This window comes from Delphinapterus leucas, chromosome 7, assembly GCF_059928025.1.
Source record: "Delphinapterus leucas isolate spDelLeu-1000000601 "Yukka" chromosome 7, BTC_Dleu_Yukka2, whole genome shotgun sequence".
In the NCBI taxonomy this organism is placed as follows: Eukaryota; Metazoa; Chordata; class Mammalia; order Artiodactyla; family Monodontidae; genus Delphinapterus; species Delphinapterus leucas.
In genome coordinates, this window is record NC_143135.1 from 68,761,210 (window position 1) to 68,788,060 (window position 26,851).

Genomic DNA, 26,851 nt, shown 5'->3' on the forward strand with positions numbered 1-26,851 from the left:
AAAGATGCTACCAGAAAACTACTAGAACTAATCAATGAATTTGGTAAAGTAGCAGGATACAAAATTAATGCACAGAAATCTCTTGCATTCCAATACAATGATGATGAAATATCTGAAAGAGAAATTAGGGAAACACTCCCATTTACCATTGCAACAAAAAGAATAAAATACCTAGGAATAAACCTACCTAAGGAGACAAAAGACCTGTATGCAGAAAATTATAAGACACTGATGAAAGAAATTAAAGACGATACAAACAGATGGAGAGATATACCACGTTCTTGAACTGGAAGAATCAACATTGTGAAAATGACTATACTGCCCAAAGCAATCTACAGATTCAGTGCAATCCCTGTCAAATTACCAATGGCATTTTTTACGGAACTAGAACCAAAAATCTTAAAATTTGTATGGAGACACAAAAGACCCCAAATAGCCAAAGCAGTCTTTAGGGAAAAAAATGGAGCTGGAGGAATCAGAATCCCTGACTTCAGACTATACTACAAAGCTACAGTAATCAAGACAGTATGGTACTGGCACAGAAACAGAAATATAGTTCAATGGAACAGGATAGAAAGCCCAGAGATAAACCTGCACACATATGGTCACCTTATCTTTGATAAGGAGGTAAGAATATACAATGGAGAAAAGACAGTCTCTTCAATAAGTGGTGCTGGGAAAGCTGGACAGCTACATGTAAAAGAATGAAATTAGAACACTCCCTAACACCATACACAAAAAGAAGCTCAAAATGGATTAAAGACCTAAATGTAAGGCCAGACACTATAAAACTCTTAGAGGAAAACATAGGCAGAACACTCTGTGCCGTAAATCACAGCAAGATCCTTTTTGACCCACCTCCTAGAGAAATGGAAATAAAAGCAAAAATAAACAAATGGGACCTAATGAAACTTCAAAGCTTTTGCACAGCAATGGAAACCATAAATGAGAAGAAAAGACAACCCTTACAATGGGAGAAACTATTTGCAAATGAAGCAACTGACAAAGGGTTAACCTCCAAAATATATAAGCAGCTCATCCAGCTCAATATAAATAAAACAAACAACCCAATCAAAAAATGTGCAGAAGACCTAAATAGACATTTCTCTAAAGAAGATATACAGATTGCCAACAAACACATGAAAGGATGCTCAAAGTCACTAATCATTAGATAAATGCAAATCAAAACTACAATGAGATATCATCTCACACCGGTCAGAATGGCCATCATGAAAAAAATCTACAAACGATAAACACTGGAGAGGATGTGGAGAAAAGGGAACCCTCTTACACTGTCGGTGGGAATGTAAACTGATACAGCCACTATGGAGAACAGTATGGAAGTTCCTTAAAAACCTAAAAATAGAACTACCAAACGACCCAGCAATCCCACTACTGGGCATATACCCTGAGAAAACCATAATTCAAAAAGCATCATGTACCACAGTGTTCATTTCAGCACCCTTTACAATAGCCAGGGCATGGAAGCAACCTAAGTGTCCAACGACAGATGAATAGATAAAGAAGATATGGCACAGATATACAATGGAATATTACTCAGCCATAAAAAAACCCCAAAATTGAGCTATTTGTAGTGAGGTGGATGGACCTAGAGTCTGTCATACAGAGTGAAGTAAGTCAGAAAGAGAAAAACAAATACCATATACTAACACATATATATAGAATCTAAAAAAAAAAAAATGGTTCTGTTGAGCCTAGGGATAGGACAGGAATAAAGACGCAGACATAGAGAATAGACTTGAGGACACAGGGAAGGGGAAGCGTAAGCTGGGACAAAGTGAGAGAGTAGTATTCACATATATACACTACCAAATGTAAACTAGATACCTAGTGGGAAGCAGCTGCATAACACAGGGAGATCAGCTCGGTGCTTTGTGACAACCTAGAGTGGTGGGATAGGGAGAGTGGGAGGGAGACGCAAGACAGAGGGGATATGGGGATATATGTATACATGCAGCTGATTCACTTTGTTATACAGCGGAAACTAACACAACATTGTAAAGCAATTATACTCCAATAAAAATGTTTAAAAATAAATAAATATGCCACCCAAAATTTAAAATTTCAATTGCCAACTATCTACATATTCAACCAGTAGAAGAATCATCAAGTTACATCAACGCTGTGGAATAGTATGCCATCATCAAAAATGATGTTAAAGATGAATAGTTATTGCTATTTTAAAAACGTATTGTTGAGTGAATAAAAGGCACATAAATCAGCAGGGGTAGCATGACCTTACTTCTAGAAAATATTTGTGTTATAATACATGTGGAAGGGTAATCCCTCAAGAGATTCCCCCAAGGGGCCATCTCTGTGTCACAGGAGAATGGGTATTTTTTCCTTCTTTTCACTTGTCTGCATCTTTTAACTTTCTTCCATGAATATAAGGGAGAGAAAAGGTTATCACTGATTTAAAATGATGGAGATACTGCTTCATTTTGGTGTCATACACTTATATGCAAATTGGCTGGTACCCTCACAAGAAAAATCAGATTAACCTCCTTCATGTAGAAGGCATGAATTGTAGAGATGATATGAATCTTGGTCAGGTTGGAAAGATCCACTGTTTCCCCAACAACTTAACATACAGATGTATCCTAACCAGCCGTAAGGAGTTGAATTTCTTTTCTGTGGTTAATTTGGACAGTCCAATACAAAGGTGACCCTATAATCCATCCTGTCCCTTTGCCCCAGATGCCTGAGGCAAAGCTCCCCTTCTGAGTGTCCCTATGAGGATTCCTTGGTTTCCCCTACTCTCACACTCTCTGTAGCTGCTCCTGGAAGGCCCTCATCCTGGCGTTGCCTCTCTTGAATGACTGTAATCCCCACTCATGAAGGCAGGAGGCTCCTCTGGGTCTTGCCCATTGGCCTTGTTAGTACCACTAGCTTTCACTCTCAGTGATTACAGGACCCTCTTTCCCCCCTTACTCAGAAAGAAGAAACCCCACATTTTCCCTAAGACTCATACTTATACCTGGATTGCACTAGGTATCACCCAGGTTTTTAGCCCAGGAGCTGAGACAAGATGGACTCTAAGTCACAGCCTTCCAGTCCCCATGTAGAGATACGTCCCAGGGCGAGTGAAGTGGGGCACCTGAATCTTCTGACTGTGTCCCTCGCTTTGCCTACCCCGGGGGAACTTGCCTTTCCATTTTAAATTGTGGCCTAAGGTCCCAGCCACTGAGGGCGCATGCAGATTCTCTGGTGTCAACAGCTCTTACCTCAAGGGTGTAGTTCAGGCCTCAGGGCTTCAGAGTTGTTAAAATGCCTTCACATTTGATTATCACAAGTACTGTGAGGTCGGCCATTCCTCTTTGAGAGAGGAGACAGTGGGCTCAGCAAGTGAGTGAAAGAGGCTGGTCCATGTGGTGTGTGATAGCCACCATCCAAGATGGCCCCCCAGTGCTCCTGGCTTGAAGGAGGCTGGTGGTGGAGCAGGTGGATAAGCTTTCCAGGCAGACCTGGGTGCAAATCCTGACCTTGCCACTTACCAACCACATAGTACTGGGCACGTTTTCCAAAGTCTCGAAGTTTCCTGAGTCTCAAAGTTTCCTTATCAGTAGAGTGGAGGTAAAAATATTTAGCAAATTGAACTGTGATGAAGATTAAAGTATTGGAAAATAGTAGGTGCTTAATAAATTTTAGTTTTCTCTGCTTAGTCCAGGTTTCTTCTGGCTACACTGTGCAATTTCTCTTAATAGAAACATTCCAGCTCCTTCAAGCCTGGGGAATAACACTCTCAGTTTTGATGAGATAGGTTAATGGCAGAAAAGAAGAGTTCCTGCCTGTGAAATGCAGCCACAGGTTGAGCTCCTATGAAAGGCTCCTTGATTCTAGCATGAGCATATGCTGCTGAGACTTGGCTCATGGCAGAAGTCACCTGGAAGCCGGGCGCCCAGCTGTGTGGACCATTAGTTAGCTGTGCAGCTCAGCTGTGGGATGTCAAGAGCAGAGGCTCGGCTGGCTTTGAAGCAGGTGCAGGCTTGTCATCAGTGAGGCAACAGCTAAAGGTAAGCAGAGATCCAACAGGTTGGCTATCCCTTCCAGGTCCTGGGAGCCCTGTGAATACCAGTATTAAATATTTGTGCATTTGCATGGATTATTTCCCAAGGAGAATAGAGAGAGCCCACCTGGTCTGCACTTGGGGGCCCGGGGGGGTCTGTGAGGAAGGCTTCAGGCTGTGCTGGCCGTGGGATGGGCAGGCAGGTCCGGAGGGCCTTGTGAGTTGACAGATCCACTGAGGTTTGCTGTTTCTCCCTTCCTGGGTGGTTAAGGAGCAGGGGAGGCTGCCGGCGAACCTACAGCGACCCAGGCCTGGGCTCGACTTGCCTGTGGCACAGGGTGTGGGATGTGGAGGCTGTCACGGGATGCAGCCTGGGGTGGACTTTGGGCCAGAGCCAAGGTAAGAGTCTGAGTCCAGTGTGTAAAGTCAAATGAGAATAGATGAGGCGTTAAACAAGCAAGCAGGTTGGGGATTTCAGAGAACTGACTGTCACAGTGGGTGGAGGGTATACGAGCTTGGAGGAGTTGAGCCAGAATTGAGGGACGAGCTTACTGCTTTTCCACGGGGTGTCCGTGACCACTGGCATGATTGGGCCTGGCCAGTTAAGGGACCAACACGAGACAGTGTTATTCTTTTTGCCCGAAAAAAATGTTCACATGTTGAGTTATGGGGAAGTCATTCTGGCTTACACATGATTTAACTTGAACTTTAGGCCAACCAGAACAGCCTGTTTATGGCCTATTAAGCCTGCATTATACATCTGCTTTACCCATTAAAGAAAAGAATGCATTTAAAAAATAAAAATGGAGTAACTGTGGTTCATTTAATATAGAGTTGAGAGGCCATTGTGGACATGGTTTCAGGCACGTTCCTGTATCGCTGAGAACTTGAACTTTCTGAACTGTATCAGATTCAAGGATGCCACCAGCCTGTTCTCAAAACAGTGTCTGTTAGCAGATGCCAACTGCAACCTTATGGTCTCAAGGTCTCCCCTTGTAACTATGTGACCATTTCAGACCCCAATCAATCCTTGCTTAACAAGCACCCTTACTTCTTGCCCCTCCAGTCATAATTCTTGACAAACAACTTAGGTATTGATAATTTTGTGGGTTTTACCTTTATAAGACTTCCCCATTTTGCAGTCTGGTGGAACACAATTCAAGTGCTTCTTGAATCTGTGTCTCCCAGGCTATATTCCTCAGTTTGGCTCAAATAAAACTCTTCTATTTCTATCATAAATTGGCATTGATTATTTCGGTGGACAATTTTTATGTTTCTAATGTGGTGCCTGACACATGGTAGCTACACACCAAATTCTGTTGAATAAATGGGGCCAAAAAATAAAGGCCAGTTTTACATTTCTCCTCAGACCCGGTGAAGGGGATTTGTGTGAAACTCTTAAGCCTCCTGGCCTCTTCAGGCATAAAGAAGTTCAAGAGATTATTTTTGTTCTCTATGAATTGGAAGCTGTCACGAATCTGTCTAGATAAAATATTAATCCAATATATCTCTGGTCCTTACCAAGAATAAGTTCTACCTCTGAATTCTAAGGAGGGCCAGAGCTTTCCTGGAATGTGCTCAAAGCAGTGATGAGATGGATTTAGGAAAAGCAGAGTGAGGGAGATGCAATTTAGCAAATGCTTTCCATGTGCTGCCCTGGGGGCTGTAAATGACTGTGGTGGGATCTATGGTCTCCATCATTGGAAGGTTGCCATGCAGACTCCTAGGGCAGAATAACCACCAGCTTTTGTTGTCGGAGTGGTGCCAGATCACACAACTGACATATGGGGATTTTGCTTTTTGACTAAAAGCTCCCAGTTTCTTTACAAGATCTGCTCTGGCTAAAAGGTTTGCACAAAGCAACCCGCTCAGAGTCCAGTGCAGACAGTTTTGTAGAAAGAGCTATGCCCGCAGCTTCCTGAACTTTTGCAAGCTGTTTTGATGTATTTGCTTGTTTGTTTGTTTTTGACCAAATCTGAATTATAAAATAAAACCATCTCATGTTATTTCATTAGATTTGATTCATGTCTCCAGTCTGCCGAATATTTTCTGATCCTAATTATGCAATCAAATATATCCGACATTTATTGAGTAGCTACTCTATGCCAGGTGCTGTATATATTGCTTTTAATTTTCATAACAAGCCTCAAGGTAAATATTATTAACATTCCCATATTAAAGGTTATGAAAGAAAGGCTCATCAATGACTTGCCCAAGATGACACCCTAATAGGTGGGCAGAGGTAGAACTTGAAACCAGCATCTTTTCACTCCTACTCCGTGCCTCGTTTGGTTTTGATATACTGCATTCCATGCATGGTCCCAATTGTCATCTACTATGTTATCAACTTTGATGAGGATGCTGTTTAGGTCTTTACCCAAGTCACTGGTGAAGATACTGAGTCTGTGGCCAGGGCCTGGGTCCAAGCACAAGCCTTGCCACTCAGAAACTCCCTCTGGGTCACCTTCTTGACTTGAGGGCAAATGTTCTAAATTTCCCTGGTGCTTTTCTGTTATAGATTTCTCCATGCTGACCAGAAGGGTATCATGGCACTTCAGGTAAGACCTTGCCCAAACAGAGGTACCTATGCTCCCTACCTTCCTTATCTATTTGTCCAATCTAATTCTTTATTATTAAAGAAGGAAATTAGATTTGTCCACCATGATTTGTTGCTCAAAGAAACCATGCTGGAACCTACGGTCATGGTTTTCTCTACCAGGTTTACATTCCCTGGCCTCCTTTCTCACCTCCTCTATCTTCCTGCTGCGTTTATCTTGTTTTACTAAGGATCTGAAAGTGTCTTATACAGAAAACATACATTGTAATGGTAGAGCACAAATAAGCAAGATAAAGCAGGACCAAGGAGCTCTAAATCAGAATAGGAAGGTTGACCAAGGGCAGAAAATAGAATGCAATTGTGCAGACTGTAAAGGTTTTCATAGTTGATATGTAGAACCTAAAGCTATTTCCTAGGAGCTTACAGTAAAATTTGAGACAGTACACTGCATAATTCTTATCGAAATTGAAAAAAAAATTCACGCTGGTTACTAGCAGGAAAAAAGCTTTGTCTACTATTTAGTTCTACAAGATGGTCACATCCTGTTTTATTAAGAGTGCTAAAATCAAATCTGTATGATCACAATCAACCCTTCCCAGAATCTTGCTTTGAACTGACCTCATCCTGACCTGTCAGAGACTTGCAAAATCCGCTTTCTTCCTCTTTACGAAAAATGGAATTAATTCAACTCTGGTTTCTAGTACTTTCAACAAGTTTACAAGTCCCCACAGAGGCTTCCAGTGCAACTATAATTAAAATCAAGGGATATTTCCTAGGAGAAAAAAAGAGATAGACTCTTTATACTGAAAAGGATTGTATGGATGGGATATGCATTCATTTGAAAAATTTAAGCACCTACTGTACGTGGAATTCAAGGATAAGCTTAAACTTAAATCAAACTTCGCAAGTATTAAAAGAAATGCTGTTACTATGATATTTCATAGAGAAAATAATTTTGTTGAAGGAAGTATATGGAGAATCCAAGTGTTGGATTCTCAGCAAATGAGAAAGAGAAAGTCAGGGAATATTTGCACTCTTATGATCACAGGAGCACAATGAAAAAGGAGCACCATCAGGGGATTAGGCAAGTAAAACAAAGGTCTTACTTTTAAAAAATACCATATGATTTCACTCATATTTGGAATATAAATAAAAACAAAAAAATATATGTACAAACTAAACAAAAACACATAGATACAGAGAACAGAGTAGTGGTAACCAGAGGGGAAGGGAGTTGGGGGAGAACAAAATGGGTAAAGGGGACGAACAGAATGGTGATGAATGGAAATTAAACTTTTGGTGGTGAGCAGGTTGTAGAGTATACAGAAGTCAGAATATCATATTATATGCATGAAACTTTATAATGTTATAAACCAATACAGAATAATTAAAAGCAAACAAATAATAAAATAAAACACTGCTTCTTTTCTCATTGTGAAATGTAACACATGCAAATAGTGCATAATGTATAGTATGTAAGGATTATTTAGTGATAATTATAAAGCAAATATTAACATATCTACCACGGTAGTCAAGCAAGAGAATATTGTCAACACCCCAGAAGCCCCCTTGTACCCCTTCCCCATCACAAACCTCTCCACCCAAAGAGTTAATCACTGCCCTGAATTGAGTCATAATCATTTCCTTGCTTTTCTTTATCACTTTATGACCTAAATAACATCAGTCAGTTTTGCCTGTTTTGGAATTTGGCACAAAGGAATCATACAGTGTGTGTTCTTTTATGCCATGAACAGCCATGTATCCTGGTGCACATGTTTTGTTAGAGAATACTCCTAGGAGCGGGGCATCTTCAAATTTACTAACACACCCAATTGTTTTTCAGAGTGATGGTGCCTATTAAGACTCCCTCTCCTGGCCACCGTTGGATAGCGCAAGATGTTTTAAATTTTGCCAATCAGGAGGACAAGCAATGTTATCTCCTTAATTTGCATTTCCTTGATGACTGGTATGTTGAGCACTATTTCATATGCTTATTGTGCATTTGGATCTCTTCTTTTGTGAAGTACACAGTTCAAGAATTTTGTCTATTTTTCTACTGGGTTAATCTCTATCTTATTGACTTGTAGGAGTTTGCTTTGTATTCTGGATTCTAGTATTTTGTTGGTTTTATGTGATATGAATACCTTTTCCCTCTCTGTGCCTTACCTTTTTATTCTCTTTATAATTTTTTTGGTGTGGTCCAACATATCAAACTTTTCCTCTGTTACTACTCTTTTTCTTTTTTTTTTTTAACCTTTTACCTTTTGAAAGAATCATCCTCTATCCTTTATAATCTGCCCTTCTACATGGACTTGACTTTGTGTATGGTATAAGGTAGGAATGCAATTCCATTTTTATCCATATCCATATCCACTTGTCTCAGCACCACTTCTGGTAAAATTACTGAGTCCAAGCTCATACTGCTCACCACACAACAGCCTAATCAACCAAGAAACAAGCTGTTGGCGCAAGGAATAGCAAATTTTTTCAGAAGTCCAGCAGACAAAGAAGATGGTAGACTAATGTTGCAAAGAATCATCTTGCTCAGGTTTGGATGCTGGTTTCTTTTACAGAGCAAAGAGAGGGGGTGTGGAAGTAAAGTAAAAAAGCTGATAAGTTGTTGCAAATGTTTTCTGGTTCCAGCCAGACTCCTGAAGAGATGTGTTAATTTCTTCTTTCCTGCAACCATTCACAGGTGGGCCTGGTCAGGATGTTTCCTGTGAGCTAAACAAAGGTATTTTAGATTCAACTCAGGCATGGGAGGCAGGGTTCCAGGGGATAGGCCATTATGTATATTTTAAACTGTAGGCAACATCACTTTAGTGATTAACTGGTAGCAAAAGCAATAGAATGCAAAGGTTAAAGTACAGGAAAAAAATCTAATATGGAGTCAGATTTGTTCTTCCCTGTTACATAAAGACTGACCTTGCTCCATTATTCTGCAGTGCCACTTCTATTATGTGTCTCGACCTATATATTAATAGATGTATTCCAGGGCTCTTTACTTTGTTTCGTTGATCTATTTATCTATCCCTGAACTAAGCCACATGTTCTTAATTACTGTAACTTTAAAATGAGACTTGATTTCCTGTAGACCAAAATCTCTACTCCATTCTTGCAATTTCTATTTTAAAAAATCTTAGAATCATCTTGTTGAATCCACAGAAAAGTTAGAATTTTGATTGGAATTATAAAACTCTGTACATAAATTTGGGGAAAAATTTACATTTTAACAATATTGAGTCTTTGATTCTATGATTGTAGTATACTACTCCATTTATCTAGGCCTGTTTTAATTTATTTCAGTAACATTTATAAATTTCTCTGTAAGTTCTTTTTATTTATTTATTTTTGGCTGTGTTCTGTCTTCGTTGCTGCACATGGACTTTCTCTAGTTGTGTCGACAGGCTTCTCATTGTGGTGGTTTCTCTTGTTGCAGAGCAGGGGCTCTAAGTGCACAGGCTTCAGAAGTTGTGGCGTGTGGGCTCCATAGCTGTGGCTCGCGGGCCCTAGAGCGCAGGCTCAGTAGTTGTGGTGCATGGGCTTAGCTGCTCCGCAGCATATGGGATCTTCTTGGACCAGGGCTTGAACCCATGTCCCTGCATTGGCAGGAAGATTCTTAACCACTGCACCACCAGGGAAGCCCAGTAAATTTCTCTGTAAGTTCTTGAACACATTTTATTCGATTTTTTTCAAGTTACTTCATATTTTTAAAGTAAGTGAACCCAGAAAGTTCTGTTCCACAGTGTCCTTTGCACCTGTTCCACCAACCAGGTTCACCCACATGAGATTTCAATTTAGAAGTGAGCAACTTGAGGAAGGCGGCCCCCTGTGGGAAAGCCTTCACGGGCGAGGACTCTGACAGAATTATTCAGCTTTGAAGGGCAGTCACAAGGTTGAGTTCCAGAGCAGAGAAGGCATCAGTCAGGGCAGGAGTGGTTGAATTCCTCTCCTTTTCAGGGCAGTTCTGCTGCGTGATTTTAAACCATTGTTCCTAGAAGCTTAGCATCAACATGAGCTACCCAATCGCCGGAGTCAGTTACATTGTTTGCAACTAACAATGCTGATCCTATTGTAAATGGAATACTTTTTTAAATGTCATTTCTAGAATTTTCTTGTTAATATGTAGAAATATAGCTCACTCTTATATATTGATTTTTTTAAAATGTGGCAACCCTGCTAAATTCTTTTATCAATTTCAGTAGATTTCATTTAGATTTTAAATAAATATATGCATTATCTTCATATAATGATAAGTTTATTTCTTCCTTTCCAGTATTTATACTCTCTCTCTCCTTTCTCTCATCTTCCTCCTTTCTCTTCCCTTCCTCCCTTTTCTCCTTTTTCTTTAAAAAATATATAGAATTTGCATTTGGAATAAGCTGGGCTTGTATTCTGTGTGGGAAGTTCTTTACTACCTGATTTAAATTTGTTAGATGATTTTCACCTGATTCAAAGTTTTTATTTCTCCTTGTCAGTATTGATAAATTGCATTTCTCTATAAATTTGTCTATTTCATATAAATTTTTAACGTTTTTGCCCTAAAATTGTTTATAATAATACTATATTTTAATATCTGCAACATCTGTAGTAATATTTCTTTATATTTCTATCATTGATTATTTGTACCTTCTCTCTCTTTCTTAATTGAATATAATTGACAGATTAGTTTAGGTGCACTACATAATAATTCAATATTTATATAGACTGTGAAATGATCACCACAATAATTCTGGTCAACATCCATCACCACACAGTTACAATTTTTTTCCTTGTGATGAGAACTTTTAAGATCTACTCTCTTAACAACTTTCAAATATGTAATACAATATTATTAACTATAGTCACCAAGCTGTACATTATATCTCCATGACACATTTAATTTAGAACTGGAAGTTTGTACCTTTGAACCCTCTCTCCCATTTCTCCCATGCCCTGCCCCCTACCCCCACAATCACCAATCTGTTCTCTGCATCTAAGCGTTCAGTTTTTTTTTTTTTTTTTAGATTACACATATAAATGAGATCATATGTTTTTGTCTCTCTCTGTCTGACTTATTTCACTTAGCATAATGTCCTCAAGGTACATTCGTGTTGCTGCAAATGAGAGATTTCTCTCCTTTGTAAATTCTCTCTCTTTTACTTTACGAATCTTGCTAAGAATTTGTTAGTTTTCTTAATTTTACAAAGAAAATTTCTGTTGTATGTTTGTTTTCTTTTTCTTTTTTAATTTTTATTGTCTCATTTAAAATTTTCATTGCATTCATTTTGCTGTTTGAATGCTTAGCTCTTTAATTTTTTAACTTCCCTTCTTTTCTATTATGCACACAGAAAAGATAAATTTTCCTTTGAGTCTGTCTTTAGCTGCATCTCAAGTTTGATATGTCATAGTTTGTTAATTTTTAGTGTAAAATGTTTTCTAAGTTCAGTTATAATTTCTTCTTTGATTCATGAGTTATGTAAAGTGTTTATGATTTCCAAAATATAGATATGTTCTAGTTATATTTTTAGTTTTATTTAATTGTGGTCAGGGAATATGCTCTGAATGAGTGCAAACCTTTGAAATACATTGGTCATACACTATGGGCCTATTTTGGTCAATTTATAAAAACATTCTATGTAGTCTTGAAAATAGTATGTATTCTGCATTTGTCAGATAGAGCATGTATACATCTATTAGGTCAGGATTGTTAACTTGTTAAAATTTTGTATATGGTTAGAAATCATTTTTCTGCTTCTTCTACAAATTACTAACAGAATTATTTTACAATCTGTTGCCATATTTTGGATTTATTTATCCTTGTGTTATAAATTTTTGATTTATACATTTTAAGGTGACATTATTGGTGAATAAGATTTTATAATTGTTATGTTTCCTGGTAAATTAATGTTTTATCATTAAAAATGATCTTTTTATCATTAATAAGGCTTTTTGCTCTAAAGCTATTTTAACTGATATTAACGTAGTTATATTTCTTTTGGTTAATATTTGCATTGTGTATCTTTCTATTTTCTTAATTTCAACATTTTTCTGTCCTCATTTAAGCAAGATCAATCCCCTGGTTTCTCAATTTTTAATTGTTTTGTTGAGACATTTAATACATTTATATTTAATATGATTACTGACTTACTCGGGTTTAAGTCTACCAGTATACATTCTGTACTTTCTATTTGTCCCGCTTATTCTATATTCCTTGTCTCTTCTTCCTTGCTGGTTTTATTGGGGGGGGCTCTTTTTTTTTTTGGTAATTTCCTTTTAATTCCAATAGTTTGGAAGCTTCTTTTCTTTTAGTGGTTACCCTAGAAATTAAACATGCATATTTAACAGACCTCTGGAGTTAATCAAATCTTATACCCTCCTTCTGGATCACACAGGGACATTAGAGCACTTACTTCATTTACACCTCTAATAATTCCTAGATTATTGGTTTCATTCTATTTTTAAAATCCTACCAACCATTGATATTGTTTTATACAGTCCACATCCATTTTGAATTACCCACAGATCTACCATTTCTTAGCTCTTCCTTCCATCTGGTACCCCAGACTTCCACCTGTACTTAAAGTACATCCATAGAATTTCATTCTAATCAGGACTGATTTTGGTGAACTCTCTCAGTGTCGGTTTGTCTGGAAAAAAATGTCAATTTTACTCTCATTAAAAAAATTATTTTTATAGGTTTGAGAAGGGAAGTTTACATTCTCTCAGCACATTGAAGATAATGCTTTCCTGTCTCCTGACACTCCCACAGAAGATCTTTAGCAGTCAGCTGGTGATCTAACTAAATTGGTCCTTTGAAAGGAAACTACATTTTTTTTCCCTTGCTGATTTTAAGATTTATTCTTTGCATACAAAACTGTACACACTTTCACTATGGTGTATTGGATGGGATTTCTTTATGCTTATCCTACTTGGGAATCATAATTTCAGATCTGTGAATTGGTATTTTTCCATCAGTTCTGGAAGACTCTCATTATCTAACCAAATATTGCCTCTGCCCCATCCATTCCTTCTTCCTTCTAGCACTCAGATTAAACATATATTAGAACGTCTCACTCTGTCCTTCAATCTCTTAACCTCACTTCCATGTTTTCTATTATTTTACCTGTCTGTGCTGCATATGACTTTTTTGCTGGCCTCTCTTTTAGCTCTCTCTTTTCGTCTATTGTCTAATTGGTTTTTAAACCTGTCTGGTAGGTCATTAATCTGCAATAGGGAACTGCATTTTTAGAAGTTCTATTTAATTCATTTTGTAATCTTCTACATCACTGCATTCTTCCCTGCAGTTATTTTCACGTTTGTCTCTAAACAAAATAAGCCTCTTTAAAAGCAAAACCAAAAATGCTTCTGATGATTCTAATATCTGAAGTCCTCATAATTCTCTGTCTGCTAACTCTTGTTTTTTGCTGTCTCTCACTTATAGTGCTTTGCTTCCTTGTGTACTTAGTAAAGTTGATCTTACCGTATACTACCGATCACTGTCCTGGAGATATTACTTGTGGTGTTCTTTTAGGTCTAGGATAAAAGATCCTTCCTGTAGGAAGAATTTGTGTTTTCTTCCGTAAAGCATCTAAGGAGGCATTTCCAGGCTAATGCCACCAGGTGATGTGATGAGAATTTGGACTATAAATCCATTATAGGGCTAGATTTTGGTTTCAATTTTGCAAGGATGAGTTTTGGTTTTTGTTTTTAATCCCTTCCTGGCTGTACTCTATGCTAAGGTAACTTTCTTGGAAGTCTCTTGTGCAGAGAGTGAGTTTCCTTCTGACTCAACCTTACCCTAATGTGTAGTTCCTTTAGGATTCGAGGATAAAATGATAGGGGTCTCCTTTGACAGTCCCTGGACTTTGACCTCTATCCCCAGCACCACAAGACCATCAAAACCAAGTTCAAATTTTACCAGATCAGCAAATGTCTCCAAGGTAAAGGCAGCTTCTACGTGCTCTATTCCTGCTTAAGCCATCTGGGTTCACATTCTCCCTTACAATTTAGTCTGGTAATTTCTTACGATCTTAATACATAAGTCAGAATAAACTAATGTATGCTGCAGTACAAAGCCCCCTAATATCAGTGACTTAAAACAACACAGATGTATTCTTGATTACATACATCTCTGTGTCAAGTTTGCAGTGGTGTGTTCCACACTTTCCCTTCTCACGGATCCATGCGGGCTGACAGAGGCATGATCGTCTGCAGTGTTGTTGGCTGTCATGGTGGGAGGAAGGTGTCGTGGTGAATCACACATTGATCTTGAAGGTCTGCCAAGAGGAGTACAAATCTTTTACCTCTGCTCATATTTCACTGTGCAAAGCAAGTCACAAGGCTGCATCAGCTTCAAGAGGGTAGGGAAGTGCAAAGCTACTATGGGCTCAGAAAGAGAACTTGAAATAGTGCTAGACGTCCCTGATAACTAGCATACTTGTCAACTCTTCAATGTTTTTAAGGAGGTTTTTTTTTTTAATTGAAGTATAGTTGATTTACAGTGTTGTGTCAATTTCAGGTGTCCACAGAGTGATTCAGCTTTTTCAGGTTCTTTTCCATTATAGGTTATTAAAAGACATTACATATAGTTCCTTGTGCTATACAGTAGGTCCTTGTTGGTTATCTATTTTATATATAGGAGTGTGTATCTGTTAATCCCAAACTCCTAATTTATTCCTGCCCTCTGTCACCTTTGGCAACCATAAGTTTGTAGTCTATGTCTGAGTCTATTTCTGTTTTGTAAATAAGTTCATTTGTATCATTTTAAATCAATAGATTCCACATATAAGTGATATCATATAATATTTTATATGATAAAGAAAATGTGGTATATATACACAATAGAATATTAGTCATAAAAAAAAAGAATGAAATAACGCCATTTACAGCAACATGGATGGACCTAGAGATTATCATACAAAGTGAAATAAGTCAGACAGAGGAGGTATTTTTTAAATATAGTATTTGCAGTTGTTTTCAGGAGCAAAGTTGGCCCAAGTAATCCCTGTCTGTATTATGTTCCCTTTTTCAGTGCCTACTGATATCCAATGAATCTTGGTTACATATCTCTCTCTTGATTAAAATTTCTCTCTTTCTCTCCCGCCAATAATTCCAGGGTGTTGAAAAGCAAGTTGACAGTTCTCCAAGATATTCAGTTATTTAACTACAAAAATTTCATTTACTTTCACAGCACTGTAAATTTTAGCCATACATTTGTTAGAACCACAAAACTTGTTTAACATTTATTCTAGGAAACTTTATTTGCTCATTTAGACGGTCAAATCCACTTGTTAAAGGAAACTGATTTTGCTCACAAGCCTTAAATGCGCACATCAAGTCTACTCTTAATTAACACATTATTTTATATATGCTGAGTGCTTTCTTTCATTAGCGAGAAAACATCAGAATCTAGTAAAGATTTTTCCCTCTGCTTGAACTAAAGAGCACCCCTAGCAGATTTCAGTTCAAACACAATATGAAGATTCTTCCCCAAGAAGGTCAAATATGTTTGAGCACATGGGAAATATAAATGAGACAGGTAAGGCTCCTGGTTCTATGGAGCTGACATTCTCAATCAAGGGTCAGCAAACTACAGGCTGCAGGCCAAATGTACTCTCTCTGCCCTTGTCATATGCCTGGGTGTCCTTGTCCAGAGTGACCTTGGGAGCCACACATGAAAATGGCATCTTTCAGCTGGACAGAAAGGAGACAGACTCCCCCACCATGAATGAAAAGCAAAATTCTATTGAATTAAGCTGTTCACCTTTCAGAAGTATGGACACACACACAGGGTTCTGGATGGCGGGTGATGTGAGGACACACTGGGTGGCATAGATACAGAGGAGGAACAGCAGCAAGGGACAGGTTTCGGGGAGAGAATAATGATCATGTGTGGGACACTAGAGCCAGTGGACAGCTGGATGGATCTGTCTGTCTGGAGCTCAGGTGAGAATTCCTGGCTGGAGAGAATAGATCTGCAGCTGCCATTTTTCTAAAGGTAATTAAAGCCCTTGGTGAATGGAAAGGCCCACAAAGCAGCTGAACGTTTCTCTTCTCTCTGGGCACAGAGTCCATGTGCACAGCCCACCTGTGCTGTTCCAGTCCTATGTAATGGTGAAAGAGTGACCTATTCTGAAAAATGCTTCTTGTTGCCCTATGAACCGTACTGGAAGGTACCTCTCTCCTTTGGAAACATAAAGCCACTCCTCTCTTATTCCCAGGGCGTGAGCAAACAGGTGAAGTGGTGGTCTCTAACTCCCATTCACAGCTAGAGAGTACTAATGAGAACAGCTGCCTTCAAACACCAGAAGACGTGTAAACAAGCAACCAGCGATGCTGTGTGTCTGAGAGAGGGAATCAACATCACTCTTTGGCTAGGGTTTCTGAAAATGTTCTCCCGGGGGGGTGGGCAGGGCTGATGGGGGAGAGTGACACTCTCAGTTAAACAAATCTTTCTGAATAATATAAGGTTAACCTCAACAGGGATTTATACCACACTTTTACTACTAAAGTATTTTTAAATAAATTACTATATAGAAAATAGACCATATTTTCTAAAAGTATAAAATTCTCACAAAGTCAGACTCAAAAATTCTCACCATTGACCTTTGATGATTCTGGAAATTGTTAGCAATACAAAAACACACCTCCCCTATTCCTATACCACTGAAAAATTAAATTTTTCCAAAAAAGAGACAATGAGACCTAAAACGAAACATTCCATCGGCATGCATATTACTCATTTTAGACATGACTTTGGAATGAAAGGACTTGGATCTATAGATCCTGGCACTCCATCAACTCCCAAGGTTACTGTGGGAGGGGTTAAAATAATTCCCAAAAGACTCATTTCTGCTACTCTAAGTAGTATTTTTATAACTTTTTGTAGGAATGAGTAGTAATTTTATTAACACATTTTGTCAATGATACGTAGAGGTATCTTGTCTGCATATGAGCATAGCATCCTTTCATTTGAAAAATAATGGATAAAGGTTTGCCAGCACCAACATGGATGGAGTAGTTCCAAAAGTATGTCTCATTAACCACTTAACAAGGGCATGATCTTGTCATCAGGATCATAAATTTTCCTAACTGTCAGATGGTATAATGTTGATCTCCCCGGCAGTATTTAAGAAAGAAGCTTTGTGAGTGGGCTATCTCTGGACCAACCATGTAACTCCAGGAGGATTCAAGTCTCCAGAAAGACATCTGAAGCAAACAAATCCCTGGAGTGGGGCTGGTGATCTTATTTGGGGACACTAGAATAAAGGACACTTTGTTGACTTGAAATGGCTCAAATGCCTCCTTATTCCTCAGGTTGTGGTAAGAGTCCTTTCCTGACAATCTAGAAAAGACTCAAAAATATAGACGGTCTATGTAGTAACTAACCTGGTTTTTGGAAGGAAAGATGTGTCTCTCAATTTGTGCTTTATTTTTGCCTTCATGAACAAAAATAAAGGGGTAATCTGAGCCCACTCTTTTCTCTCCACGTTAGAGGCTGCATGCCCACCTGCTAATCCCACCAGGTCACTTTGATTGATCCCTGAATCTCACCTGCCAGTAATTTGAAGCAAACATTTTGGGAGTGAATATGGGGCAGTTCTTACCCATTTGAATAAATTATGGTGGGAAATGGTGGGAGGCTGGTTTGTTGTATTGATACCTTTTCACCCCATGTGTCCAGTTATACCTACAACACAAGGTAAGTGAAAACATTTCCTTTTTGAGGGTTAGTAGGAAAGTATGTTTAAAATTGGTTGTATATAACTTTTTTTTTAAGGAAATGTGTGGGTTTTTTTGGACACATATTCCGTCTTCTATATAATGGTGATGGCTTTTGTTATATGAATATGAGAGAAGCTGCAATAAAAATGGTGGTATTCAAAAACAGTTTCAAATACCACCCCTAGCCCTCCCCTGGATGCACAAAAACGTGCCAGTGATAAGCCTGCTAAGAGTTGGAAATTGTGATACAGGTGTGTGCTATTGAAAATTTTAATATTACAAATATGTATATATAATATATACATATATTTTGTATGTATGTAGATTATAATATTATGTAGTCTGGCTGAAAGCAAATAAACCACTGTGGGGTTAAAATAGCAAGCTCTCATCCATCTTGATGGAAATGCTTAGCTACTTACAATAACAGAATTGAAGTTAGAAACACAGATTATTAAGAATATGGCAGAGGCTTCCCTGGTGGCGCAGTGGTTGAGAGTCCACCTGCCGATGCAGGGGACACGGGTCCGTGCCCTGGTCCGGGAAGAGGCTGGGCCCGTGAGCCATGGCCGCTGAGCCTGCGCGTCCGGAGCCTATGCTCCGCAACGGGAGAGGCCACAACGGGGAGGTCGAAAAGATTTTTTTTAAAGAAAGTGAGAATTTCTATGTGAAATTTTCATAGTATTGACTATGACCACAAATTCCATTTTGGGAATGGAAACCAGACACTATAATTTATAGAAGCCATCAAGAGTTTGCAGAGACTCATTGGAAGAGGTGGACCTCGAGGTTAATAATGATAATCTCCAATAATCAAGAGAAGTGTGAACAGCCCTGGGCCTCATGTGAGTCCAGCAGGCTGTGGGCTTCCTTGTTGCAGAGTAAAGCAAGCTTATTGATGATAGATTGAGGAGGATAACATGATGGTGGTAAATAATCAGAGGGAAGGGCACAGAGAAATTTAAAATCTATTCTTTGTACTCAGGTGATTCATTATAATGTTCAGTACCTTGTGAGTTTTAATCCCTTGGAGGCTCACTCCTATTTTTGCTGCCGCTCTGATGCAATTCCCAGAGAAAAGCAAGATGCTGCTGGTGCCCCATGGTGAATGGGAACACCTTGTTTCTGGGGAGTCAGCGATGCCCCCAATTTGTTTTTATACATTTGTACTCTGATTGTTATAACAGAATGACAAATAGGATGTTTCTGGGTTGACTCGCATCTGTGGCCAATGCCGTGTAACTTGTAAGAATAAACACCAACGCAATTGCACACATATTTTTCTCACAGCTGTCCATCATCATAGCATGAGAATTGTTCCACACCGCATTCCCCGCTCCTCCTAAGCTTTCAGAATGGCACAACGGAAAGACAATACCACACAGATTAGTTTTCAAGAAAGACACTGAATGGTCAGAGTTTTGATGTGTTTCCTCAAAGAAATATGAATGTGAGGCTCTGCTATGGCATAAGTGGAGGACTTTTATGAAGGGTAAATATCTATGTGTTTTTGGATCCCCAAAATACTTAGAATATATATAAGAACCCAGGCTACACACCTCATATTAAATTACATAGCACACATGTTCAGAGTAAGTTAAAGGGGGAACTTGAGAACCAATTTTAATAGTAGTTAAACAAATTTATCAGTGCTGATCTTTGAGACTGTTTATCCCCCACAATTCAAGACTTAGCAAGAGTGCATTACAGCAGACGATCACTTGGGAAGAGACCGCTCTGAGCCCTGGGCTTCCTGGGGAATATGGGACAACGCCCCCATTTTACGAAAATGCTTCAGAATCAAAAATATGTAGGTCCATGAGAGCTCTGAAATATTAGAGGTCGGCCAGATGATGCCAGTTGACAGAGAAGAGCTTTTACAGTCGAACGAAGAGAATAAGTTGTTTGATCCATAGAGAGAGTGATGGCGTTGCTGTATGAAGAATGTACAGCTTCTGATTACGACTGGTATTCTACAAAGATAGTACTCAGACAAATCTATCTTTTTGAATATGTATGCAGTGGACATGACCCTCTCTATTCTATGTGCATGGCTGAGCAGCCTCAACTGTCAATACAGGCGTGCTGACTTGGTGACTCCCCGATGGCCACCTCTGGGTGGGAGGGTCATTCCATCCTGGTTAGTTGTCGAGTGCTAGGGTATCCAGTGTACTGTAGGACATCTCCACGTGGCCTGCCTGCTGCGATGGGAGCAATGATCATTGGAGTCAGTGTCCAGTGAATTTAGTGCTTGTTTTCTTCTATGGCTACCTCACCTGCTTCAGAGGAGTGAGCGCAGTGCTGTGATTAGAGCAACCTGTGAGGTGATATCCACTAGGTCCCTGGTCAACTACATTCTCTAGAGAGTCTCTCTTCAGGATGCGCTTTCGAAAGCTTCACGGTTGACCCCTGCCTCTGCAACCCAGGGATTCCTTTTGGGGGAGAGGAGTTTGAATGAATGCTATCTGCTTATACCACTGTTCAAAGACGGGTGAGATGGCACCCCATTCTGCCATTCTGATAGCGTAAGTTTATATTACTTTCAGGGTAAGATGAAATACACCCACAGATTAATTATGATACCTTTGAGATACTGAAAACCATCATTTTGATCTGGAAAAGGGCCAAAATGTATTCACTCTAATGGGCATGTTTTTCTGCTCTGTTCTCAGGATGGATGGAAAGCTAATATTTGTGCTCTACTGCACCCAGGCTGAGATCAGCTAACCCATCCCTCTAGGCATATAAAGCCGCAGCAGTGACTTGGTATTCTGTAGGGTACTGTAGGAGTAAATGCAGTGCTGGAAGTGACAGATAATGTTCCTGAGATTTGTGAAGCTTGGCGTTTTAAAGTCCTCTGGGTGATTTTGTTCATCACCTTTGTCATAAGCAGGAAGCATTACTTTCCCAGCTGGGGTGCGGTTATCAGCGGTCCTGTATTGAGGACAGTTGCTTTAGAGAGTGTTTACTTTGAACCCCCAGCATATTAATGAGATTGCTGCTGGAGGAATAAATTTGAAGCATGGTCCAATCTCTCCAATACCACTTTATGGAGAAGCGTGGGAGCTTGCAACCATCAATTTTCATCTTCTTCGGATATGTCCTCTTGGAAACTCAGAGGTGCTGATATGGCTTTGTTTGGTTGGAAGGATGCCAAAGGCCCCACGTGGACCAGAGCAGACATCATCAGAGGCTACTTTACTACAGAATTACAGAGCAGGTGTCTTTGGCACGTGTGGCCCTGAGATTTTCAGCATCACAGAGGAGGACTGGAACCCATCTCTAGGTAATTATCTAGGTGAACATTCCAGTGAATTACTACTTGGGTATCACATTGAGGATTTATTTCTGCAGACACCAAGTATTATAGCTCTAAAACACGACGGTCTCAAAATAATGATACCACACTGAATGCTGGGTAGAGTGGCCAAAGTTAATTTTGACGGGTTAAAGGACCCCAGGTTTGATTATTGCCAAAAGGGAAAATGAACCCTCAAGTGTTGTCAAGCAGCAGTAGGCCATCATTTGTAAGGAGGACTGTGAAGAATAGAGAAAATGTGGAAAAGAAACTCTGCAAGGGGACCTTATGCGTGTGATTATTAATGACTTTAAAGCATGCCTTTATGGCTGCTGAATCCTTTGAGAGACAGTGATACGAGCCAGGCCCTTTAATTCTGGGAAAAACTTGTGTACGCATGTGAGGGTGTGTCGGGGGTGGGGGGTGGGATGAGAGGGGACAAAACTAGTGGGAAATGGAGATAAGATGTTATCAGAAGTTTCTTAGGAAATTGTCTTGTGCTGGCAGTCTTTACACAGTGAGGAAGACTACTGTCTTCCACACATCTGATCTATGGAAACTTCCTGCAATACTGAGTGCTGCAGGGCGGTAACTCTGTAAGCTTGTTGGTACGGACAATAGGGAAAGTCAATAAATGCCTCACCAAGCATGTCATGCTACCATCACGGTCCTTAACCTTATTCTAAATATGTTCTGACCAGGGCAAGGGAAACCATGCTGTCAATATAATCACAAAATTTTTATCACCTGCCTAAGGCAAATTACAGATAACTACATAGGCTAGAAAGATGTACTCCATCCATGTGTGCTTCCTCCTGGAAGCCCTCCACAGTGCCACCTAGTTGTCCCTGCAGAGACCTCTGGGTAAATTAAATGCGCCGGAGGCTCCTCAACGTTTTGGCTCCTTGATGAACTCCCACTGAAAGCAGGTGTCTTTGCACCCAATCAGCTTCTTCTGAGTGTCTCAAGGAAATGCTCATTCTGGGAGGCTGAAAGGAGGGTAATCCTCCAGCAATCTGGCCACATGCTTCTGCACCATGCAGACTTGGCAGTGTCTGACAGCAGGCTAAGGAATCTGAGCCTATTGGAATTACTTATGTGAGCATCCTCCAAACACAGCAAAACTACAATCTATTTCCTATCATCATGGAAATTGCCCTTGATACCCTTAAGGGTAAAATCCCTCTAATCCACCCAAACCAGATCTGCACTGCAAACTGTAGTTGAGACCGTCAAATTCCTCAAATGCTAGCATGTTCTGTTATCTATCTGGTTCTGAGACTGCTGACCAGTTGTTAGCAGAATATAACAAGAAGTTTTATCTGGTGAGCTGTCATCAGATGGAACAAATGAAGAATATGCTTTTACTTCCTTTTCAGAGGAAAATATGGTTAGACCTGTGCTCTTCAATGCAGTCATTAGCCACACAGGGTCACTGAGCACTTGAGGTGTGACTGGTCCAAAGTGAGATGTGATGTAAGTATAAAATACACACCAAATTTCAAAGATATCTTTTCTAAAAAGTGTAAAATATCCCATTAATGATTTTTTAATATTTATTATCTCTTCAAATGATTTTTTCGTGCATGTATTAAACTATATCATTGCACTTAATTTCACCTATTCATTATACCTTTAATATATGGCTCTCAGCAAATTTTATTTTATTTTATTTTATTTTATTTTGTGGTACGCGGGCTTCTCGCTGTTGTGGCCTCTCTCGTTGCGGAGCACAGGCTCCGAATGCGCAGGCTCAGCGGCCATGGCTCACGGGCCCAGCCACTTCGCGGCATGTGGGATCTTCCCGGACCGGGGCAAGAACCCGTGTCCCCTGCATCGGCAGGCTGACTCTCAACCACTGCGCCACCAGGGAAGCCCCTCAGCAAATTTTAAATCACATAGTTTGCTTGCATTTGTAGCTTATGTTATATTTTTACTGGACAGTACTAATGACGAAATTTCATCCAGCTCTGATTAAATAGACTGGGGAAGACAAAGTCTGCAGCTGTGCTCTATACCAGCTCTGATCTAAGAGTGTGTTCAAAAAGAAGAGATGCTTAGACATGTCTTTCCTGAGGGTCAATGGACCATCCCTGCACCAAACTCATATTCCACGTGCAGAAATATTGGACAATGCGAATTGATACTGTGGAGAAAATCCAGCACTTCTGCTGAATAAGATGAAGTAACATAAGCAAGTAGCCGTGAGGTCAGAAGAGGGCTATAGGAGTAAAAGTAAGTGCGTAATGTTTTGTGTATTATTACTAACCTGGACTACTTTGCCATGCAACCTGGCACAGGGAAGCACCAGCCCAAGGGAGGGATGTTTCCATCACCGCTTAAGCATACGACAAATTCCACTGTTTATCTTGAAGAAACATGAAGGCATAGAAGGATGTGCAGCTTCCCAAACATGCTTGCCTGGTGAATCTGGGGAACTACAGATGATCCTGATGTTGAATGAGGATAGTTGCTCATACAGGAAAAGCCTGGCTTACTTTATAAAAGGAAAGAGAGTTTTTTATGATTCCTGCTTTTCTTCTTTTAAAATGATGTGAAATAAATTTCTTAGCTTATTAGCGTGGGGGAAGGTATGAGTTTGGGGAAAGAGTGAAAAATCACCCATAAGGTAACACAAAAGAAACAAAATACCACGAGTCAGCTTATGAATGACATCATAATCTTTATCACCACGATTGATGGAACACCTGTCGGGTGATACACGTCTGTGGAGAGTGAAAGATTAGCAGTAGCAGTCTATGATTGCCTCAGCACCAGTTGTTTTATTTATAAAATAAATAGCCCCATTGTTTAGACAGAGTACGGTGGAATATATTTTTACATTCTGGCTAACAGATAATCCCTGCCACTGTTAGTATAAGAAATGAACCTTTAAAAACAGCTGTGATATAGCCACATGTTACAGACTATGGAATATTCCTCTTCTGAAATGTTATCAGTATTTTACCTTAAAGTAGATTATAAAGTTTTTTGGAAAACTACTATTTAGTCAAGTGTCTAACCAAAGACAAATTTACCAGCTGTTTTACAGAAATAAGCTTTAAGGCACCAAAATTTACAATAATTTGAATATTTTAAAACCTGATTTAATCATAACATACCAAGTAAATAAAAATCCACAAGCCATAGTGATCCTCAAAAAAGGGGGAAAGGATGAGATAAAGCTCTTCTTTACAAATGTAAAATTAATGAATATAAAAGAATAATGGAACTAGAGTCAGTAGATTCCAGCCTCTGTTACGGTAAGGCAAACAACAGCACTGGTTGCTAAAATCTGTAGGTGAAATTTGATTGGGGAACAGGATATTTGCATGGTGCCAAAGTATCGGCCTACAGATTTCTCACTGATGTACGAATGAAAGTATACCTTTGTCATGAAGGAATCTGATGATCACCCCCTTAATCAAATGATAAAATTTACATCACTAATCGTGAGACACCATGACATCCTAGGCCTCCTGATATGAAGTGTACAACATTGTCTATGAAGTATTCTTGCCAAAAATGTTTATATCCAATCAAGCCTAGAGCTATAGTGTCCCATATTAGGCACATGTGCCTATTGAGCCGCTGAAATGAGGCTCGTCTGAATTGAGATGTGCTGTAATGTAATATACTGAATTTTGAGGACTTCGTATGAGATGATAAAGTGTAAAATATCTCATATTGATTACATGTTAAGTGATGATATTTTGGAAGTGGGTTAAATGAAACCTATTAAAATTAATTTCACTTGTTTCATTTTCTCTTTTAAGTTAACTTAAAGTTTTACTGTTTTAAAAGGACTAACCTTAAAGTTTTAACTGCTGTATCAAATCTCAATACTTCAAGAGTCTTAACAAATTAAAAATAGAAGAAATTGACATTTGTGTCACTCTCCCCAGCAGTGCTTCAACAGACCTGGTCATATATGATCACTATTATTAAGTGACAACTCAATAAAGGTCCCTTAAGGATAGCAAATTGCTTTGGCTGATCTATCAGACTCACATTTAATTAAGAGATGGGGTTATTGACTAGTCCACAGAAGCTCCTCTATTCTAATTTTACAGGACAGGAAGAACAGATATTCATTGCAGATAAACCTTCATCATTACTAGTTATATACAGTTCAAGCAGGAGGGAATCAGATATTCCTGGAGGTGTACCTTGTCACAGAAGTTTTTTTCATAGAATATATATGTGTGTGCTGTCTCAGAAAGGTCCCTGTGACTTGCTTCATTCATTGAGCTATGTATTTACTGTGTTTAATATGTATTTAAAAGCCATTGTCACTATTGTGTCTGTGTGTGTGAGTGTGTGTGTGTGTGTGTGTGTGTAAAACATTCTGAGAAAAATCTATGTAGTGATGGTATGGTTCTCCGTGGGAATTCTTACTGTCACCTTTTCCTTCCACGGATGCATTGTTGTTTGAGTTTTTACTTTTTAGAAAGTTCTCTTCTAAGTTTCCTCTTACATTCTGTAGAAGTCTCATCCACTTTTTGACCATATTTTTTTCTGAACAGTCTTTTAACATTCCTCAACACCCTCACAGTCATACCTCATAACTGTCCTCATGTAAGGTCTAAAAATATCAACATTTCTTTCAAAAGAGATACAGCCTTTCAAAATAAGCCTGGGAAGCTTCATTTCCATCCTTGTCCCAGTCATCGCTGAAGCTTCATGAAGTCATCCTAAATCAACACAAGTCCTCTTTAACCTTGCTACAGCTTCCAATTCTTGTCCTCTTTTTAAAAAACTATTTGTTTCTCCTAAGTATTCCCATGTCTCAGGAGGTACAGGCGCATCTAAACAATGAAAATGAGAAAAAGACAAGTTTGTCCATTCAGCATTGACCTGGGAGTCCTAGCCAGTGGGAGAAGGAAAGGAAAATAAATAAAAGGTGTAAATATCAGAAAGCAGAAAGTAAAACTTTCATATTCACAGATGGAATAATTGTTTATTAAAAAATCCAAAATTAACATCTAATTAGATGAATGATTAAAATTAAATACTGATTTTAGCATGATCATCGAACATAGGACAGTATATAAAAATGAATTGTTTTTCTATGTACTAGCAATGAACAATTGGAAAATGAAAATGCAATTTACAATAGTGTCAAACACCACCAAATAATTAAGTAAATCTAACAAAAGATATGCAATACCACTGTACTGAAAACTATTGAACAATACTGAGAGAAATCTACATTTCTAAACAGTGGAGAGATAAACTGTATTAAGGGGTTGGACAATTCAAT